At 34.7% G+C, this 18,414-nt stretch overlaps 1 protein-coding gene and 1 long non-coding RNA gene across 3 annotated transcripts in view; both read left to right on the top strand.

Moving 5' to 3' along the window:
* Nucleotides 1–18,414, top strand: part of LOC122573215 (furin-like protease 2) — a 427,801-nt gene that overhangs the window by 79,916 nt on the left and 329,471 nt on the right. The gene's annotated exons all lie outside the window — the stretch shown is intronic.
* Nucleotides 1–18,414, top strand: part of LOC122573216 — a 54,352-nt gene that overhangs the window by 16,709 nt on the left and 19,229 nt on the right. Inside the window, exon 2 of the long non-coding RNA XR_006318677.1 lies at nucleotides 3,188–3,227. This is a non-coding gene — a long non-coding RNA (uncharacterized LOC122573216). The remainder of the gene's footprint in view (nucleotides 1–3,187; nucleotides 3,228–18,414) is intronic.

Raw genomic sequence — 18,414 nt, forward strand, 5'->3', positions numbered from 1 at the left:
AAATTGTCACCTAATGATTCCAGAAAATAATATCTATGATCGATACTTTTCCTACAATGAAAAATATACGACGCATTTCAAAATAATCTTTCCAAAATTCTTCGAAATGATTCTTCAGAATGACTCTTCAAAATGATTCTTCGAAATTGCATAAGCGTCTGCACTCTAGTTTTTGTCAAGTATTGGAAGACATTTTGGCAAACGACAGTTGTTCGACGTCTCCCAAAATAAATTTCGCTCCACGTACGAGCGATCGTTATTCACCGAGAAGAGGATGTCGTGATCCTTCATATTCCTTCTCATTTCGAATGGACGTTTTACGAGTGACAGGAAGAAACGATCGATAGTTCGATAACTGTGAGACCTGTTCTCTGGTAAAACACACGAAAAATAGAAGCATTTGACGATCATCGTGATGTCGTTTAATAAAATCATCAAAAGTCGAAGGCAGGACGCGCAAGCCTAATTAGCATAATTATTATATAATGAATAATTTTACATCTATGTTACATACACAAAAGAAGATATATATGTATTAATATCTTATACGCAAGGCAACAAAAGTTATAAGCTTTACCTGTTTTCGATTGCAAAAATGAGTCCTTTTAAAATATCCCAAATGACAATACATCTCTTAACTTTTTACGGCGAATTAGAATTAAATGTTAACTTTTTAAAACAGTTTATTATTATAGTTCTCAATGCTTTGGTAGCATTCTTTTTAGTGGGATTTTAAATCTTTCTCATGAAATTTTAACTTAATTCTGACTGTGTCAGACATTTTTCATCCTTGGAACTCGTCATATTGTTAAATAATTACAATTTTTGATGTTACTAGCAGACGGGCGAGGAGGGGTTGCTCTTTGTAAAGTTTTATAACATACTACATATTTGTAAAGTTTTAATTTACAAAAGTGCACAGAAAAAGTTGGAGTTCTAATTGTTACGATCATTCTGATACTAATAAACGTCATGATATTTTTTGTTTTTTGTTTAAGTGGACGAATCTATAACGACGAATTATTCACTAAAACACAGCTTCTTCATTACTATCCATGATCTGTCGAAAAAGTTTTTAAATCACAACAGAAATTCTAAAAGCATAATAACAGCACAGATATCAAGCGAATATTGCCCTAACCTGCGAGGGATTATAGAACGCTCAAATCGATTATTTATTTCTGGCCTCGCTAGTCACGTTCAAGTATACTTGATAAATTTTCAAATTCGGTTTTCTCGAAAACTAAACCGAGAATATACAAATTTCATTCTATATCTTTTTCTTATTTTTCCATGAGCAATCACGTCGTGTCCACTTTTACGTGTTATTCAATCAGATCCTGTATACGTATAGTCGAATAGTCCAGCAGCAATTAATTATTCGAGTCATATCACCATATAAATTTAATGAAAGTCTTTGTTGTGCATAACGCGACGCGTCACTGCATTGTCACAACTGTATGCTAATGAAGCTTGGTAAATGATAAAGGCGTGGAGGCGCATTGATGCGCAAACACGTAGATAGGTTGAGGGGCCTTTGTTGGGGCTATGCGTTTTCATTCACGCGTTCCTACGAATTTATCGATGCCGACGTGTTTGTGCTTCGATGTAGAAACATTGTAGTATGAACTTCAGCATTTCGATTGAATGTGTTGGTTGATAGGACACATGAAATTTATGTCTTTGTACCGGAGTTTTAATATTTAAATGTAGATTGATAACTTTCAATCGCTATGCAGCGATACAATTCAATTGGAATTTCAATAATCCTTAAGTGTATTGTCAATATTATGCATATATTTACCTGTTTTTAACGATTAAGCATTTACAAAGAATTAGGTAAATTTGAATAATAATGGTTAGAAAATTATTAAAATTATCTAGAATTATACTTATAATTCTAGATAAATCTAGTTATATGTATAATCTTAATTATAAGTATCAGTCCTATACCCTTAGCGAGCAACTATTCAGAATCTGTTTTACAGAAAGTTCTATCTTTGCTTTTTACTAGTAGAAAAATAAATTTTGCGTAACTTTCGCATGTCCACTGAAGTTTACTATTTAGTATATCTATTCAGATTATTCGACATGGGTAAAAATAAGTTTGAATCGCTAAAAGGAGATTATATCGAGAGCGAATATAATACAATATACGAATTTATAATAGCAATAACTAAACAATAACAATAACTAAGCAATAACTAAGAAAATGTTTAATTTTTAATTCGGGTTTATAATTTCCAAAGAAAAGACAGTTTATTAACAAAATTCGCAATTTTTTATAATATTATGATAAAATACAACATTTTTATTCAAATAGAAGAAAACCATATAAGATAAAATACTTTTTTCACAGATATACCCTAATCACTCTTTCGTATATTCGTACATTTTTTTTAAATCCACGACGCCAATATATCTGTTTAATCGCGAAACTTCCACAAAATGAACATCCACAGAATGGATGTTTTTCGCTGAGCAAGTCGCGCGATGTTTAATGGTAATTGGTATATTCGAACGACGTAATCTTGGTCAGCCTTTTATTAAAGCGATATCACGCAAAGAAGTGGCAAAAGAGCAAGATTAAGAGGGAAAAGAGGGAAAAGATGGTATTTAGATACAGATACAGTTCGTTAGGCGGTGGCATTAAAGTTTCCTAGTTTTCTCTTTAACCTGTTCGCCAACTAAGGGAAACAAACTTAATAACGCCTTTGATGAAATTTGTTCGGTTAATTTGCTCAATTGCTTGATGCTGACCAATGAATTACGTGATTAGGATAGTACATACTGGTTTCAACCCCGATAATATGAGGATCCTTTAGGTATACGTTTGATCCTCTTATTTTACTGATTCTCCATAATCTGTATTATGGAATGGATATTATTGATTAATGAATATTGAATTTGTATTCAGCATAAAAGTACATGATACAAATCACGATAAAGGAGAAGAGATATGTCGATATTATTAGCTTTGTGTATTTTATTCTGTATTTTACAGACTGTACAATAGAATTATTATAGAAAGTCATGTTCTACTGTTTAATTCCTGCATTCCGTTTTTGAATGTCAATCGAATCTTTTTATATTTACACGAAGAACAAATAAGATATATCTTTAAAAAATATTCACGAAAATGTACGAGCACGAGAAATGTTGAAACTTCTTTTTCTTTTTGTTATAGGTATGTTCTGAGGATCAACAAATAATCTTATGTAATTTATGTAAGTAGTATCATATCGATATTTATTATTTAACGAAGCGAAAGAATCGTTAGCAAGGAAGATTATATTATTGTATTAAAATTACATCAGTACATGAAAGTTCAAATTAAATTTTTAAGCTGAAACATAATTAGAACCCTGCAAGGAACTTAAAAATCCCACTAACTATTTACCTATATCTTAACTTCATATCTTATTTCGCAACAATTCTTTACAAAGCTACCTCCGCATTTCTACTTGAAACTGCTCAATCCCAAGAAAGCATCCACTGCAACGCATCTTTTACTAGACCATAGCAATAAAATTTTTTTATTCTACAATAGAAGCACAATATCTCTCTGCAATAGAAGCGCAATCTTCATTCTTGAAAAAAAAACCAACGAAGAAAGAACATGAAACTCACTGCCGTGTCTTCGCGCGGTACCATCACGCTTGTCAGTGAACGAAAAAAGTAGAGATAGCGATGGGTTCAAACACGTCGCAAGTAAACTTGCAAAATTTCAAAATCCTGAAACTTTCAAACTCTGAAATTCTAAACTTCCGAGATTCGAACATTGGAAAATTTCGTACCTTGAAAATTCTTGAAAATTCAGCAAAGTTGTTATCACTCGATTTTCGAAACTTGGGATTACTCGAACGAATCATATCTTATGAGTAGCATTCGAACTCTTTTGCAGCAAACCTTAAACATTGAACTCGAATTATTAAATTATCGAATATTTATTATTCGGCACAGCAAACTTGATCCCATCGCTAGATGTTAAGGAAAGAGGTTGGAGGTCGCAAAGGGTAGAAACACTTAGGAGGAACTGGAACAGTAGGAGAACAGAGTTTTCGAGCCCATGGCAGCCGGCTGCATGCAGGCGGACTTTTCGAGGCCATCAGAGCCGCTTTTTAGCTGGCCACGGAAGACAAAAGTGCTTTTAATGTTTTAACGAGCGGCGCTGAACCATTGTTCCCCTGTTCGTGGCTCGCTTTCGGTTCGCTTCGCGGCGATTTCGAATGCCGAAACGTTTTTACGGCCTCTTCTCTCGTCGGCCGTCTTTCCCTGTGGCAACTTATTTTCCTGTCGTTCCTGTTATTTTTTTTTCCTTCTCTTTTTAGTTTGCTTTTTTCTTTAGTGTTTTTACAGGAACGTTGAAGGGACTCGCGTGTGTCACATTAGTCGACAATTTAAAGAGTTGCCCGCGAACGAGGCAATTTCGTGTAGCGCAATTCTTCTTTCTAGCTTCTCGTATTTTTAAGGCTCGTTTTTATGTGACACGGAAATTAAAAGTCATGGAAATTGTAATTAATTGCGGATATACTTGTACATTTTTCGAATATTTCGTTCGAATAAAATAGTGTTGTTCACATTAATCGATTAGTAAAATAAACGAATATAGTTATGCCCCGTTCAATGTCACGATTTTGAGTAATGAGATGTACATTATAGATTATAAAATTAATTAGAAATTTATTTAATTAATTAAACGTAAAAATTTTCCACATTTAGCTTTCTTATTCGAAGCATCTTTTCTTCGATATAACTCAATAATAATAACTTAACTGTACATAACAACTGTCGAAGCATCTTATGTTTAGGACGTGAAGCCTGAGGTTGAATTTACGAAACTCCTGAACGTACAAATAATTTATGTATAGATATAGAACATTTCTGACAATTCTTTTTACTGAACAAGTTATGTAGGTCTATTTGCGTGAATGCGTATATCGTAATACTGTCGAAAGGTAGACGCAACACAAATACCCAGTTATAAACAGAATGGAAGAGAATAAGTAAGATAGAATCGACGCAGTCTCTGGAACACCAGTTCAGTAGCGCAGGGTAAATAATATCACTACCATTCGACTTCAAAATAACAAAAAGAATGCGAAATATACACTATATCGATATCATGATTCTTAAACAACAATTTACGACTTCGAAGAATTAAAACCGAATTATTCTATTTTATTCCATTTTACGTAAACTCCTTTCAATTCACATTTTTCCTTCTTTCTCATTCTCCCACGAATTCCAATGCCACTTCGGCTAATGGTAAAAAAGTAGTGAGATCTCCATCGCATTAAAATCTCGGAACAAAACCGCGGTTACGGAATATTCCAATTCCCATCGGTGGTTAGAGCACGTGCGCGGAACATCGGCGTTCTTTGGGACGAACATTAAACGAGATATTCTGGCGGTTGAAAACGCGAAATCGCGGTATACGCAATGTTTCTTTCGCTGTATAATTAATTGGAAGACAACGTTGCAACAACGCAACAATGCAACAACGTTGACAATCTGCTGGTATATGTAATTTATCATTAGAAATCGAATAACGTTGGAATACTTTCGTGAGCTGGTAGATGACGTTTATAGGAAATCCCATGTTTAGCTATCTAACATAACTATCAAACTATCGACAGGATTGCCCTGTAGAAACAGTGTAGTACGCTTTCACGCAACGAGGTAGTGTCGCGTGGCGGGCAGCTTTTAAACGCTTATCGATGACCGTGTACGGTCGTGGCTGGTTCGAACAAAGGCGAAGAGAAACCATAGCACGAGCTAGTGTCGCGACACTCGGCCGCGATCTATTCTGGTTCGACCATGGTCGGTGCATCGATTTTTCCGGAAGCTCGATAGAAATGGCCGTAAAGTGGAACGGCGTCGTTGAAACAAGCTTAGAGTGTCGTTAAACGCGATGCAACTTCTGTTGCTAATTCCTAGCTTTTCTCTACGCGGTATACACCGTATGGGATATTAGATTGTATAGTTCCGGTAAGCTCACGGTAAAGCTCAGCGTAGAGAAATTTGATACACGTAGTAATATGTCGAATCATTATTGTGAATTATACAGCGCGTTTAAATTCTCGCAGAAATAGTTATATAATTCTAATATTTCTCTTGCAAACATAATTGCATGAAACATAATTACATGTTTCTGGCTTAAAATTTAATTTTAATACGAACAAATTTAATAAATTTGTCTGAAGAGATTAAAGAACGAGAGTATGGATGTACAATGTCGTTTTATTTACATTAAATGGTTACAGCATTGTTACAATGTCGCGAGATATTCTAATACGTTGTACCATTGTCGTCGTGCGCTGCATTTTAGTCGATTACTCGATTTACTAAACTTCTGGCGAGCTGTTATTATTATGTTTCTATTACAAACTACCGGCAAACGTCATTCCAATTTCAATTATATTAGTAGCCAGCAGAATGGCCGAACGTACGTAGCGATCTACATATGAATTCCGTCCATTTGATCGGCAAATTATAGGTAATGTGGAAAATCAGCGAATTTCTACCATAGGAACGATTCAGACATCCCAACTATTTTATCTCCTATCTATGCGAACAAACGAACTTCCAATGTAACCTGCTATACCACTAACGGATTACATCACATCGCTATAATCCATCATTTTTCTATCAGAAACATTTCAAAGTTGTGGATGGTCTGCGAAATAGATAGATAAATTGAATTATGCATTTACAACGTACAATATTTGCAAACATTAAATATCTACGATAGATTCCATAAGTGGCAATTTAACCGGTGGGAAGAACTTTGTGAAACATGATTTAACAGTACAGTGGTGGATCAAGATATCAACGTATCATGCTATTTCCACGCATCCTGCATTACGTGGCCACGCTAATTCGACGTGGAGGTAGTTTCTAACGAGCTTAACGAGAGAGTATCGCGAGGGAGTAGGCAAACGACATTAGGGACAGCTGACGTGTGTTAAGTTGTAATGATTGTTATTGACGAATCTATGGATCAGACGGGTTACGGAGAGAAAACCAGCTGGAGGAAATACCGATCTTGGGACGAGCGCTGCAAACGGCCAGCCCGTGTTCAAGGGTGACATTTATGAGAGAGATTACGACAAGGGCATCCTACATATTGGATAATTCGCAGTTAACTATTCCAACGCTCTACACTCGTGTCGTCGTATCACCTAATGAGGATCGTTGCGTGTAATGCACGAATCTGCACGATTGTCGGAACGATGAACTTCGATGAATAGGTCAAAATGAAAATGATATTATGAGCATTATACATGAAATATATCTAGATATTTAAGGGTTGAGATACCCTAGATCTAGAACTTTCTTGATTTACTGATTGAAAGATATTGTATCATCAAATTACTAAAGTATAAATATCTACTAAATAACATGTACATGGCAATATGGAAGAATTTTGATTTTCTTGTATCTAGAAATTATTTTCGTTTGTATTACAAATGCTCAAAGTGATATGATTATAGCGTGTAATATAGCGTATACAGCATATAATCGTTGCCAGAGAAATGGATGCTTCGTTTTGCAATTACCTTGTAACGAGTTGACAGATGTCTCGCTGACAGAATGAAATCGTTTGGACAGTTTTGGGGAAAAAGGGTGTTAGAACAAGAGAAGAAGTGAAATTAAGGGCAAGTTCTTGAACGATCGAATGCTACTGGCACGAACTACCGTGAGGCTGGCGCCACACTTCATAAAGTTAGATCGAGATTTCAAAGTTTCACGAACTGTACGACCCCTCTTGAAATCGCGCTCCTCGATAGGCTGCTTCTTCGAATGCCAGGAATGCCCCTAATAGGACGAGTTCCCGCGATAAGTTTTGTTCTCTATTCGCCTACGCGAACATCGTGCCAATCAAACTTTTTCGGCACGAAAGTTGCTTACAAGGTGGGATGCAAGATTCTTTTAAACGGTTTTTCTACCAGCTTCGATCCCGCCACCAGCATTTCTCATATGTTCCGCGTCGATAACAGACCTTCTGTGTAAATGTTAGACCAAGTTCGTCCAACCAACATGTTAGGTTATTGAAGAAATCTGAAGAAAATCCTGTTTCCATGATGGCAGGTAACAGCATTCTTTGGCGAGGGATTTGCTGATTTATTTATTTCCACTGAAGCGAAACGCTGATTATTGAGGTATCTATTGTCTGGTAGATTCCTGATTTACCTAATTTATGATCTCTAGCTTATTCGAACAGTAATCCTGTAACGTCGTTTACTTTGTTTAAATACATTTAAAGGCAATAAAATATTGATCATGGTGACATCGATCATCTGAATTTCTAAGCAATTTCATCCACAACAATTCCATGCACCAAATGTTAGATTATTTGAATACATATTAATCTCGCAGCATTCGGCGCAATTCTTCGTTTGAATTTCGCGCGTAAAGTAATCATAATGAATAAAACATACATCAAGATCGTATTCTTCGCGCTGGAATTGTAATTAAGAAGTATCTGCGTTCCACAACAATAGTAATGTTATTCTCTTTTGCGACGTTGAAATTTCTGTAAGAACTTTGAAAACGAAGGAAAAAGTCGAAAACGGGCTGAGGAAATATTAAACCATACTGCAAGAAATCTTAACAAGGAGATCTATCTACATATTCATGAAGGAGATGCATACTCTTCTATTTATTAAAAAACTTTCAGAGAAGGTCCGTCCCGTTCTTAACTTCGTTAGATCCGAAGTATAACCACACTCTGCTCTGTTACTTTTCTATAACAGTACATAAATGCTATTCCTCTTCTTTCGTTACATTTGCCATTTTTACGGTTTAAACAAGTGTTCGTACATTCGACTATCGATTTTGAAAGTATTTACGATCTAACATAGCTATGAGGTATACTTCCGGAATAAAAATTTAGAAAACATTGCGAAAGAAAGTTTTGTATTAAATAGGAAGGAAATGCGAGGAAATAAATAATTTTTTACGTGAAAGTACAAAAACTATAGACATTATTCTCTATGTATACTGTTACTGATTTTAAAATATTATATGTGGAATTTTGCTGACTGCTCTCGTACGTGCAGTACTTAATTATTATTGAAATTATTGAAGCAAACTTTCGATGATTTTTTAATACATTACGCACAATTTCTGCTTAATTTTTACGAATAAACAGACCGATTATTGTTTGTTTAATTCACGCAGTAGCATATTAAAATTCGCATCTCTGTTATTAATTCGTAAAACATTTATAGCGGGAGAGCGGGATAACAGGTGGAAGAGAAAAATATTGTTTATTATTATTTATTCTTTTCAATTTCTCCGGTCACTTCACGATATTGAAGTTGATACGATAAAACGCCAATTGTACGGAAACGCTTGGAAACAACTCATTATCGGTTTAATATATCCACGCTAATTTACCAATTATCGATTATTCAAATTAGACTTTCAGCCGAACGAAATAGTGGATAAAATTTTGAATGTAATGAACTTTATAGCTAAAAGAAACTTACTTTAACTAAAAGAATTGTACCAACAGCTTGGGATTTTTAAAGTTATCAAGTACTTGAAAAATTGGCATCTCAAGCATTGATGACTCAAACTTGTTTAAACTTATATCAAAGAAATCAATTTTATGTATGTAATTTGTCTTTTGTTACCTCCAGACTTCATTACGGTTGTATCAACGAGTTTACTGTTCACCATAAAAAATTGAATGTGTTCAGCATCCTCATTTTATTTGAGTAGCGGTAAGACATCGCGGTGGCAAAATAGCCGAAAAACGTTATCGTAAACCAGTCTGTTAGCGAGAATAATTCAACGATTTCGCGCAACACTGTCAGTTACATTCCCTTACGACTGAGTTCGTGGAATTTCCGAACTTGCTCGCAAGCGGTGTATAACTTTTGCAGTTGTAATACAGAAATTACAGCTTTTCTTAATATGAAGCTGGAATAATCGTGATTTTCTCAAGTTTGTGGCAGCATTTTGGCAGGATTTCTTGTAAATCTTTTGAGAAAGGAATTTTCGAAGATATTTTAAAAACATAGACAATTGGAAAACTTTCGTATTATTAATTGTTTGTTATTTGACGATTTTTTATTTTTCGACATGCTCGGTAATGTTTAATTTTTAATTCAGAAATACGAGAATTTTAAGTATTTTCAAAAGCCACTATTTTAATCGGATTTACATATAGATTTGATTTTAGATTTTTCAAATTCTTATTTTTATTATTTTTCCATTTGTATATTTAATTTTCAATAGAGTTGAATGTTTTTTTTTCTTTTAGAAAACATCCAATATATTTTGAGCGAAATATTAAAAATACGATGGTTCTCTCGAAATCGTTAGAATCTTGCTTTTATATTTCTTTGAATTCCTATAAATGTGAATTTATCTCGAGTCCGATTCAAATTCCAAATTTCCAAAACAATGCATCGATTTTTAATATTTTTAAAGAGGGAAATTTCCATAATTCAGAGAATTCCTAAAATTTCTAAATTTCCACAAAACTATCGAGAATAACGATCTTTTAAAATATTCCCTGAAAAATATGCAGACTTTTTGTTGTTTAACAAGCGTAGCGACAGAACAAATCAAAACGCCAGGTGTTAATCTCGATTCGAATTCATATTCAAAATCGACAATGCAGAAAAGCAAAACTCTCGGAATATTAAGAATTTTGTATATTTGCAAATTTCTCCAACACTATCAAACACAATGATCTTCTGAAATATTTCATGATAGCAGTTTTAGGTTTTAACTTTACACTCCTCGGGGTCGTTTTTAGTCTTGTCATGTCATATTCCACGTCGTAGATTCAAATTCACGTGCTTCGAATACTTGTTAGTTTTCACGGTTAACCCGGATACGAGCTTTTGCATTTCGAATACGAGGCAGCGAAATCGCGATCTCTGGACTATCATAAACGTTTCTACCGGTTACCTCCGCTGAATCTACCACTCAGCTGTTTAACCCCGGACAACGGACGGCTGTTTCATCCTCTAACGGAATCCCTTGTTCCAAATTCTCTGCGTTCAGCCACTTTCCAAGTTGAACGAGACGCCATTCGAAACTTACCACAAGATACGCTCTATTTACTCTTTCACAACTTGTGGTTTAGATCAGCAGAAACGGTTCTTTATCGATGATTAATTAAATATTAACGAATAGATTGCGGACTTTTTATTCGTTCGCGGGAAATCTAAAGGTAAAAAGATGCATAGGGTGCACACAATGTGCAAAACTATATAAAATATTCCAAGTACTTGTTGTAATATTTAATAAGTGGAATAAATCGCGCGGAAAACTCAAATCTCGTTTTTTAATTGTATTGATAGAAATATGATATTGCATAGAAATACGCAATCTATAAATTACATATTTACGAAGAACATGATAAATTATGTTACAATCTATTTTTTACAAAGTGGCAGCTGTAAAATTCAATTCGTTTTACGCCAGTAATAAAAATGTTAGCAAAATTATCTTTTGTATTATCTTTATCGTCTTTAAAATTTTCGATATATTGCTTGTCTTGGCAATCATACCTTCGGCATTTATAAAACTTTGTCAAGTGCAGTTTGCGAAACGTCTCTAATGATATAAATAATTTTGGGAGTTTAAAAAGTTGGAATGAAAATTAATATAATAGTGCGTATGTGTATCGATCACACAGTAAGGAGGGAAAGAAAATATTATTGCACCGTGTACAGGATAAATGGTTGGGAAATGAAAAATCCACTTTGACAGAAAAACAATACCAAGCACACATCGCTCAGAGCGATGATGATTTTGAAAATATACCGCGTCTGACGAGCATTCACGATTGCCCTATTGGTGGAAATGAGCGTCGATTAAATAAACGGACTAAATGCGACATGTAGCATCCGCTAAACGAACAAACAAAATACAGAGCGACGCGTTGGTTCAATGAGCAAACAAAATACAAAATGATGTATCGATCGGAATAAATAGACAAAATGCGACGCAACGTGTCAATCGTGTAAATAAAAACGACACACTTGTAATCGGCAGTTAGTAAACATCGAGAGTTACCTATATTTTATAAATAACTTATTGTTTTTGAAGCGAAGAATGTTTAAACAAGAACAAAAGGTATAATACATGATTCGTAATATGCAGAAAAATAGAATTTTAGATGAATAATGTAGAAATAGAGAAATTTTTATAGCTATGATTTATGCAATGTACTTTTCTAAGATAGAAAATATATGTATAATAAAAACTTGGGGAAATAAGTGTAATATGTAAGTAAAAGATTGGTTCTATGAAATAATCTATTAGTAATTTTTAGAGCAACGTAAATATATTACGAATATTTGATCCTCATGATACATTAACTTTCTAATTGTTGGTTAAATTTTTATTTAACTTCTATGAAACTGTATAAACGATTCTATTTTTTACGTTAATTTAGTTATCACGTAGGGCCATAGTTAAGGAAAGTAAGCGATAAATTCAGGTTTATTGCTAGGAAAGGAACCATGTTAAATTTAACTTCGTGAACTAAAATCTACGTAAATATGTAGTTGCTTCATGATTACTATGTTACATAAGACTTGAAACAGCCCTAAAGGGGATATCAAGAGAAATGGCTCATTACGAGCTCTCATAAATCTAGAATATCAGTTACAACATGGTGGAATTCTAATTTTACAGTATCGTCTACTTAAATTTCCCTGGGAATATAAACACATACATATATGGCTCAATTTCTTCAGCACATGTCTTATTTTACGTACTTAAACAATTTTAGACGTCTCGTTGCTTTTCTCAATTGATATTAATTCATTTCAATTATTCATTTCAATTCATTACATGAACATTATTGTATTGTATTTATTTATTTATTTCAGCCTGATGGCCTAGAAATTTGGCTTGAATTTACATAGTTTATAAACATAAAACAAAACTAAAACTAAACTTGCAGATAACTACGATAGCATAAAAACGTATCAATATGTTGAAACATATATTGAAAACATATCAACATGACTATTATTAACAGAATCATCATTATTCTATTATCTAGACGAAATGTACTGCATATTTAGATTGACATTAATATTAATGTGTCTACGTAATGACACACTTTGCATATGTAGATCTTATGTTTAGAGAAATAACATTGGTCACTTGCACAAATGTATTCCATCTACGAATCGTAATCAAAACTAAAGAGATGCATAGATAATGAATATCTATCACGTGGGATTTACTTTATTTCCATGACAACAACACTACTATGCCTATGTACATTTTAATCCTCATTAATAATTATATATATATATATACCACTACTTCTACGTGTATATTGCAAACAACTTACGTTAAATCTATTTTTATTCATATGTTTATTTATTTATTTTTGTTTATTATATAATTGTATCTCCAGATTTCAAAAAATTAAAGGTTCTAAAACAGCTGAAATCTACTTCAAATTCACTTCGATCTCCAACCTCGCAAACTCCATCAAACACAATCGCTCAAATCACCTAAAACCTCATTCAAACCTATTCCAATCTCGTTTATGCTTATTCAACCGTACCAAGAGAGCGGCAATAAAGCAATCGGTTGTATCGAAGGTATAAAACTGGAGACACAGAGAGAAAGAGAAAGAGAGAGAGAGTGAGTGAGAGAAGGGGTGGGGGGAGAATCGAATGCATCGTCGATTCTGTACAAGGTACGTAGCACTACCGACGATTTTCTGTTGCATGCATACGAATGCAAAGTGCGGGCCACGCTATTCTGCGGTGCTAATTACTGGCAGCTGCAGTAACCAAGCCTCCTCTTCCGCAACCACCGCTTCTCCTCTTACACGGCATCGTGGCTCGGTTGGCTGCGCGTGTATACGTATAATTTTCGAGCAAACGCGCGAAGGGAAATGCAAAGGCTTGTCTGTATAGCAGTGTATAGGCGTCAAATCTCGCTGCGAGACGGATTCGCCGTCTGACGTCGGTATTAATTCCCTTTGTGCGGATCCCGAGAAGCTGCGTTCCGTCTACCTAAAGTGGTGGATGAAACATCACCCGTACTGGAAGCAGCAAAACGACCGGATTATCGCGTTACGTTCGAACGACTATCAGATTCGATAGATGCGCTTTACCAGGATGTCGTGGTTTTGTTAAAATTGCTTTTGAATGTATTTGTGGATTTGTTTGTAGATTCATTGACAGATTATTGAGAGAGAGATTTTTTTCAAGAAATTATTCGAACCATCACGAATTCAGGATCAATTTTCCAAGAGAAGACACATCGAGCTACGGATGGTACAGATCTCTCAAAATCATACACAAGACGGTACAAAAGTTTCGCTACCAATCTCCTTCGTGATTCCAGTGTCGAAATAAAAGTCTAGATTACATATCAAGGTATGGTAATATAATGGTATTTCGAATTGAGGAAATTCTTTGAGTACAGGCTGTGCTCTTATTATGTACTCGTTATATATCTTATCATTCGATCTCTTACGAGGGCATGGCGCACCATGTTTCTCTGAAATATTTTCAATCTTTCCGGAAGTTATTTCTGAAAGCAGCCCGTTGAAAATGATTTTCTCAGATTGAAATCGAATAAAAGGTAACGGTGGAATAACGGACGCGACGGACTAACTTACAAAGACCAACGTATAACGGTCCGCTACTGACTTTCAGAATTCTTCTCTTAATTATAACATGTAGAATAACGTGATGGCTATTTTGCTTTGCAAATACATTTTAATGTGCGAATCTAAATATTTGTAATTCGTTGCATTTATATTTCGCCTCGATATTTTAATATCATTGTGTGAAGCACAATAGTATGTAAATTAATGTTTTGTGAATAAAATCGTCTAAATTGTGCATTTTTGGCCGGTTAGATCGGGCAAAGTTGCACGTTAAGGTTTCAATGATTTGTTTGATGACCTAAACAAATTATCACATCTTATACGAAACCAGGAGATGTCCTAATATTTATGAGCAGTGAAGTATATCTCTTTATCTTGGGTTTAGTCTACAATTAAAAGAAACACGCAGAGAACATTTGTTCTATCAGACTAAATGCGATAATTAAAGGTACAGGGATGGCTGAAGTAGTAGATAACCAGGATCCATTAATAAACGTCTGTTCGTTCGCAAATTACCTTGCTCACGAGTACCACGAACCACGTGTCACGGCGGAGTAACCGTCCAGAAAAATTACGGCCTATTTCGTGCACCGCTATGTTCTTTTTTTTCTCTCTCGTCACGAAACGAGCGGAGAATCTTCCCTTCCACCCAACTGCTCCTCTTCCAGTAAAATTTACAGTTCTCACGAAGGGTTGCGGCGGCTCATTGCTCGTAAAGCATTATCTACTAATCTGGAAGGTCGAAGCCTTCGCATTTCCCGCCGTTTTGCTGTTTAATCGTGCGCCATCTAAATGACGGCCAACTTAATTAAACTTGTGAAAAAGTTTACGATGGTTTGGAACGGCTTCTGACGTCCTGCTGCTTATTATGGTGGATTTTATACGGTAGAATGGAGAATTTTTCATTGATTTCGATAATTTTAGATAATATCGATCATAAATTAACTGCGGATTTTTATGCAAAATTTGGAGATACAAAAATGCACAGAATACATGTGGTTGCATAAACGTATAAAACATCCAAAACAAAGTATTCGTTATGGTTTTTAATAAGAAAAACAAATGTCTGTTTACATTTTATTTCTTTAGTCGTAACCGTAAAAATATAAATTTGCACACGATACACGATACGATACGACATAATCGAGAGGAATTTCTATTTACGTACTATCTTTTGATCCATACGCACAAAATCTGAATTTGCACGAACATCAGTAATCTAGTTGTGACTTATTTATTCGTCTAAATGTAACATACAATTTTAGCAGTGACTTCCGTTCGATCGAGTTGAATAAATTTAATGAATTTAGAAATTGTATTTTGATGTTACGTTTGAATATTTTATTTTTCTCATAATCAATCTCGTTTCAAGCAAAAGATCAAACAAAATATCAATAAATTCTCGTTAATTTATTCGTTCAAGGTTGCGTGTCTGATGTTAAGGAAACGAATGAATGAATGTTCCTGGACCGAAATTAACAAAAGCTCAACGGTCAACCTTTTCATTTAACGAAACTCCATTCATCTTTAATTCGATAATTAAATTAACTGGAATGGAGGAACACTAACGTTCCGTTAAATTCCATTAACCGAGAATCACGTACCACGTTATTTTCGTGGTGTCGGATTTCCCAGAGAATTTTTCGATCATTGTCCATCCGCGATGAACGAGCAGCGTGCCGTATCCCCTGTCCGAGAAAGAAAGGAGAAATGAGTGGTTTCTCACAAAATAATTACACGAAAATGAAAGGAAACGAAAATAACCTAAACAATTATTTTCGTTGAACGTTATATTGGACGTACAATATCTTTTTTCGACACAAGTTATTTAAACTCCTTAATTATTATAATGTATACATGACATTTGCTTTTGCAAATATTATTTTATATTAATAATTATAGATGCTAATTTTGAACATACAAAATCATATCATAAAACTTCGATCTGCGATATAATGTACATGTTCACTATAAGGCACATGCTTGAAAAGAAACAAGTAATTGAATATATTTAGAGAAATTGTATTTTCGCGTTAATTTACATTATCCAACTTTCTGAACAGGTTAAGATGCCATAAGGACACTTACGTAGATTAAGTTATTCAATATTTGTATCGAATATATTTTTCAATTCTGATTTAAACCATCATCATTGGAATCTCCCTTCCCTATCTGACATCATGATAGAATTATTCTCGTCTATAAACCGAGTGAATCACCGCAATGTGAAGATTCGCGTGAAATAAATTGGCCCCGTCTTTCCTCGAATTATATCCATCTATCTCTCGAGCCTAATTATCCGTTTAATCGAAAGCACCCTCGCGTCAGCCGCGAAACCTTTCGCCACTTAGAATCATCCCCTTCCTACCCGCTTTTCGAGATGTCTTCCAAGATCTCTCTCTCTCTCTCTCTCTCTCTCTCTCTCTCTCTCTTTCTTCCTTCTGTTCTTCTTCTCGCTTTCGATGTGTTTGCGAAACGAGCAGACGGTGGTCGGTCGATTTAGATTCGAGTGGATTGCAGGGAAATAAATGAAAGTGCGAACCACTTAACCGCAATGAAGCTGTATTTATGAATTCAATAGTTCAGCCAGTGTAAACACTGGAATGAATTCCGATTGCTGATTTAGGGGGCCATTTTATGTGACTTGGGTGTTCCAGGAATACGTAATTTTATTACTGGCTAAGAAAGCCGAGTAATTAATTTTGTTTTTGTGTCTCAAAGAGTTTTGGTTCCTTTGTTTGGCTTTTAGATAAGAACTTTCTTAATTTTCACTGAATAGATTGATATTCTAACTTATTCTACTTTTTACCCCCTATTGACGCATACGGTGCATGGTTTTTTCATTCTAACAATATTATAATATTTTTGCATGTTACATATCACATATTATTCATACATATTAATATATGCAAGCATACATTGATATAACAAATAACAAAGAGATAAACGGAAGAAGCAATTTAAGGATTTTACAAAAAATAAAGCAACGGAACATGTGTGCGTGTATGCGCGGGAAAAAAAACGCAATAGAGTCAATATTAATTTTTCATCAGCGGAAAAATTATTATTGTATATTTTGCAACTCTGGCTGACTTAAAGCGAATCCATCTTTATAGCTGGAGCGGTGATTGTATTGGATCAATGGAAGCCCGCAGCAAAGCAACATTTCGACAGTCGGAAATCGATATCTCTCGTTTCAGTAGGTTCGCCATTCCTATTTTATAAAATCTCCCTATTGTTTGTGCGACGACAATAAAGGTAGCAAACGACTCGATATCATATTTTTGTGTTTGTTGACAAACAACGGGCCGCTGTTTGATTCCGTCGCAATGATCGATCGAAACCGGTCGCAATTGCTAATTCACTTCGGTTTTCGAAAGGCCTCTCCACCGAATGAATGCGATAGTTTTCAAATTCTTTCTCCTTCTCTCTCCTTTTTCGTTTTTTTTTTGTTTCTCAATTTCACTGTATCGAAGTTAGAATTGGATTTATGAAAAATGTTGTCGCTTTCAATCGAGTGTATACGTTTGAATGATGCACCTTTGAATTCCCGATTTTTTTTTTTACTTCCGGACTATTAAAAATTGCTCTGCGATACGTCGAAAAATCCAGAGGTCGTAATAACATCGCCTGTCGAATCAAATAAATCTTCCACGCTTTTGTTCCACCCGAGTGACGAATAAAGTAAGTAACTTGTTTAAATACGAAAATACTTAAATATTCATGTGCACAAATATCCAACATATTATGTAGATCAATGTATGTAATAAATACAATAACTACAATAAATAACGTTG

Source organism: Bombus pyrosoma, linkage group LG11, assembly GCF_014825855.1.
Source record: "Bombus pyrosoma isolate SC7728 linkage group LG11, ASM1482585v1, whole genome shotgun sequence".
Classification (NCBI taxonomy): domain Eukaryota; kingdom Metazoa; phylum Arthropoda; class Insecta; order Hymenoptera; family Apidae; genus Bombus; species Bombus pyrosoma.